At 46.4% G+C, this 5000-nt stretch overlaps 1 non-coding gene and 1 pseudogene across 1 annotated transcript; both read left to right on the forward strand.

The window, feature by feature from the left end:
- LOC140751455 (uncharacterized) overlaps positions 1-437 on the forward strand; it is a 3107-nt pseudogene extending 2670 nt beyond the window's left edge.
- Positions 438-2860: 2423 nt separating this feature from the next.
- On the forward strand, positions 2861-4763 carry LOC140751436 (small subunit ribosomal RNA). Its single transcript, XR_012103345.1, has one exon. It is a non-coding gene; the product is annotated as a small subunit ribosomal RNA (ribosomal RNA).
- Positions 4764-5000: the final 237 nt, after the last annotated feature.

Consider the following 5000-nt stretch of genomic DNA (forward strand, 5'->3'; position numbering starts at 1 on the left):
TAAACGGCGGGAGTAACTATGACTCTCTTAAGGTAGCCAAATGCCTCGTCATCTAATTAGTGACGCGCATGAATGGATTAACGAGATTCCCACTGTCCCTATCTACTCGGTCGCCGGTCGTCGCACTGTGCGGACGTGTTTCGTGCGCTCCGAGTGATTACCCCGCGTTTCTTTGCGAATATTAAAGTTATCTGTAACTGTTATTGTGCTATAAAACATTGTGTGTGTGTTGTGTGGTGTACACGGAGTGGTGGCATCATCCCCCAAGGGTGAGGTTTTCAACCCCCGAGACCCTGAGGTACTCTTTTATTATTTTTAAGAACTAGTATACACGAACTCCTTACGTATTATGACTTTTGCTGTGTTAGTTTAGGTTTAGAATAGGTTAAATTATTTTAATTATTAAATAAGTGGACTATTTTAGGTTAATAAATAGTTATTAGGTTAGCACGTGGGCGCACGTGGTCGGTGACGCTGTCAGTGACAGCCGCCACTTGGCAGTTGTCATCTGTCACTGCGCTCGGGTGACAGCACACGCCCGACGCGCGCTAGTGTTGCCGCACACGACAGGCAAGACTGTCTGTCTATAGACAATTTAGTCTTTAGACATTTTTGTTTTAGTGTAGTTTTTTTTTTTGACTGTGTTTTTCCTTTGACTCTTTTGTTTATTTGGTTCATCAATATCAGTTTTCTATTTCATTTCTTTGTTTTTACTTTTATTTTATTTTATTATTTTGGACATTTTAATCGCTTTAGAGTAGTTTAGATTAGGGGATGGAGTACCGCCAGCTCACCCCAGAGCTGGTGGAGGAATTCCGACGCCGAAATATAATAGACAATGTTATATGTGTTAAATAAATAAAAATAAAAAATAATAATAACATATTCCCATACATATGCCTCCGTTTAATTCATATTATACTCTTTTGTTTTATATAGTCACAATATTTTCAACGTATTTCAAAAAAGTGAGATCGTTCCTCGATTCCGTACGTATTATGCTATTATATTGAGAAATTATTCAATTCTATACTGAGAGTAGCGCACAAACTGTCACGTCACGATCTGACTAATAATACAAAGAAATACGCAAATAAAGTTAAAAAGACACTATACACGAACACCCCCCGCGTTTGACGTTGCCCGTTGGGTCTATCTTTCGATACACGAACACCCCGCCACGTAGTTTGTACAACACCCACCGCGCGCAGACCGACGGACGACACCGAACGTCACAATTATATAGCGTCCATATACTACCCCATACAGGCCACTAACGCGTGTTACCTACCCGTCACGTACTACGTCACGTTCCTACCAACTGCTGCCAAATGCCAACTGCTACCTAACTACCGTTCTCTTTTATTATCTTTTATTACGATGACATGTGCGCCGGTTCGCTAATATTTCTTACGTTCAATGATCGCGTTGCTTTTCCGAGATCACTTTTCAATTTCTAAATCGAACCTATTCTAAAAAACTAAAATACTAGACAATGTTTTATATGTAATAATAATAATAACATATTCCCATACATATACCTCCGTTTAATTCATATTATACTCTTTTGTTTTAATAATTTACAATGTTTTGAACGTATTTCAAAAAAGTGAGACCGTATGTATTTTTTCAAAGGTGGCTCTTGTATTATGCTATTATATTGAGAAATTATTTAACTCTGTACTGAGAGTAGCGCACAAACTGTCACGTCACGATCTGACTAATACGATACGCAAATAAAGTTAAAAAGGTGTATGGACAAGAGGGGAATGAAAAAATTAAAAAAAAAAAAAAAAAATTTTTTTTTTTTGGAAATCAAAAAAACCAAAACAGAAAATAATAATAATAATAATAATAACGCGGTAGACGCAGCAGCGGCAGCAGCAAAGTCGGCCGACGAACCCCAACCGGCGAACCCCCCCCCCTACACCCCCCCCCCCCCAAACCCCCTCCCCCCACTCTCCCCCGCACCCCCCAGGGCTAGCCCACCCCCACCGGCGACCATCGTCACCCCACCGGACCGAACCACCGACGGACTATCATATGTTCATATGTTGTCGCTCCGTCTGCCACGCGTCATAACAGGAGCGCCGCATACACATGGGGCGGGCGACGTGTAGTGCGTTGTCGGCGCGGTGAGACTGAACGGGCGGCGGATAACTGCCGCCTGCTGACACAGACTGACCGACTTCGACAACGGACTGCATGCCGCATACAAGAGTTCGTTCGATGGTTTCACGCGTAGTGTGCGCACTCTCGTGTTGGTGGTGTTTCGAGTGGATTTTGTGTCGAACTTTACAATTCGTCGCGATGTCACGATTAACACAACAACGCGCGCTTCCACGTTGCGCCGTGGGACTTTTCGAACGTTGAACATTTTATTGAACAGTGCGGATCGACCGATGCGATTGTTTAAACTCGTCTCGGTTCACGTATCGATCCTACAAATGAATTGCACGTCGCCTATGGCGACGGTCCTCTATAAGGCGCTATAAAAATTAACGCCAAGGACGACGTCTCTCAAACACCGGGCTGAATCTGTTTTCAGTGTTCGCGTTTGTGTTAAAAGATAATAATGAAACGTGAATCTTAAATTGTCTCGCCGTGAACCATCCAATTCGGAGTTGCGCTATTAGTAAATCGCGCGCACACTCTCTCGTTGGATCGTTGCGACAATCGGATGAGATACTCCGTTGACGCTGCACGAACCATCGAAAACAAAGAGCGTACAATATTAAAAGGTACGACGAGTTCAAAAACGAAACATCATTCGACGCGGACGCGCCCGCGACCGCGTCGATATGTGTCGTGTTCTCGTCCGAGCGACGACGGCTACATTCGTCCGCGAGTGACTGTCAGCTCCCTGGTTGATCCTGCCAGTAGTTATATGCTTGTCTCAAAGATTAAGCCATGCATGTCTCAGTGCAAGCCGTATTAAGGCGATACCGCGAATGGCTCAATATATCAGTTTTGGTTCCTTAGATCTTACTCAGTTACTTGGATAACTGTGGTAATTCTAGAGCTAATACATGCAATCAGAACTCTGACCAGTGATGGGATGAGTGCTTTTATTAGATCAAAACCAATCGACGGAGGGCCTCGCGTCCGAAGTCGTTAATTTTGATGAATCTGGATAACTTTTGCCGATCGCATGGTCCAGTACCGGCGACGCATCTTTCAAATGTCTGCCTTATCAACTTTCGATGGTAGTTTCTGCGACTACCATGGTTGTCACGGGTAACGGGGAATCAGGGTTCGATTCCGGAGAGGGAGCCTGAGAAACGGCTACCACATCCAAGGAAGGCAGCAGGCGCGCAAATTACCCACTCCCGGCACGGGGAGGTAGTGACGAAAAATAACGATACGGGACTCTTACGAGGCCTCGTAATCGGAATGAGTACACTTTAAATATTTTAACGAGGAACAATTGGAGGGCAAGTCTGGTGCCAGCAGCCGCGGTAATTCCAGCTCCAATAGCGTATACTAAAATTGTTGCGGTTAAAAAGCTCGTAGTTGCATTTGTGCGCCGCGCTGTCGGTGCACCGCATCCGCGGTGATACTGACACGTTTGCGGAGCATATCGTCGGTGAGCCGGCGGTAAAACGCCGGTTCAATATCAAAATCCTATCGCGGTGCTCTTCAGTGAGTGTCGAGATGGGCCGACAATTTTACTTTGAACAAATTAGAGTGCTCAAAGCGGGCTCAAAATGCTGCTTGAATATTTCGTGCATGGAATAATAGAATATGATCTCGGTTCTATTTTGTTGGTTTTCAGAACTCCGAGGTAATGATTAATAGGGATAACTGGGGGCATTCGTATTGCGACGTTAGAGGTGAAATTCTTGGATCGTCGCAAGACGAACATCAGCGAAAGCATTTGCCAAAGGTGTTTTCATCAATCAAGAACGAAAGTTAGAGGTTCGAAGGCGATTAGATACCGCCCTAGTTCTAACCGTAAATATGTCATCTAGCGATCCGCCGACGTTACTACAATGGCTCGGCGGGCAGCTTCCGGGAAACCAAAGATTTTGGACTCCGGGGGGAGTATGGTTGCAAAGCTGAAACTTAAAGGAATTGACGGAAGGGCACCACCAGGAGTGGAGCCTGCGGCTTAATTTGACTCAACACGGGAAATCTCACCAGGCCCGGACACCGGAAGGATTGACAGATTAACAGCTCTTTCTTGATTCGGTGGGTGGTGGTGCATGGCCGTTCTTAGTTGGTGGAGCGATTTGTCTGGTTAATTCCGGTAACGAACGAGACTCTAGCCTGCTAAATAGGCGTCGCCATTTAGGTGTGCTCGACTTCGGTCGTGCAACTCACTGGCGACGTATTAAAATTCTTCTTAGAGGGACCGGCGGCTTCGAGCCACACGAGATTGAGCAATAACAGGTCTGTGATGCCCTTAGATGTCCTGGGCCGCACGCGCGCTACACTGAAGGAATCAGCATGTTCTCCCAGGCCTAGAGGCCCGGGCAACCCGTTGAAACTCCTTCGTGCTGGGGATTGGGGTTTGCAATTATCCCCCATAAACGAGGAATTCCTAGTAAGCGCGAGTCATAAGCTCGCGTTGATTACGTCCCTGCCCTTTGTACACACCGCCCGTCGCTACTACCGATTGAATGATTTAGTGAGGTCTTCGGACCGACACGCGGTGGCTTCGCGGCCGTCGGCGTTGCTGGGAAGTTGACCAAACTTGATCATTTAGAGGAAGTAAAAGTCGTAACAAGGTTTCCGTAGGGGAACCTGCGGAAGGATCATTAACGTGTGTCACGACGCGTTCGCGCTCGTAATACGCAGACATTAATCCACAACATACCCATCCGACCGTCCGTCCGTCCATATTATGGACGGATGGATGGACGGATCCGCCGTGCTCACCGATGTCGGCGATGGCGTATCGTACAGTCGTAGCGCTCGGGCGATTGTGTCCTCCGTTGCGACAAGGTCGTACGTCGTCGCTGGCGTCGCGCGTTCCCGCCGTCTCGGACGCAGAAAGG

Source organism: Epargyreus clarus, unplaced genomic scaffold (assembly GCF_041222505.1).
Source record: "Epargyreus clarus isolate Ecla_fem2 unplaced genomic scaffold, WU_Ecla_fem_2.2 ptg000022l, whole genome shotgun sequence".
NCBI classification, from domain to species: Eukaryota; Metazoa; Arthropoda; class Insecta; order Lepidoptera; family Hesperiidae; genus Epargyreus; species Epargyreus clarus.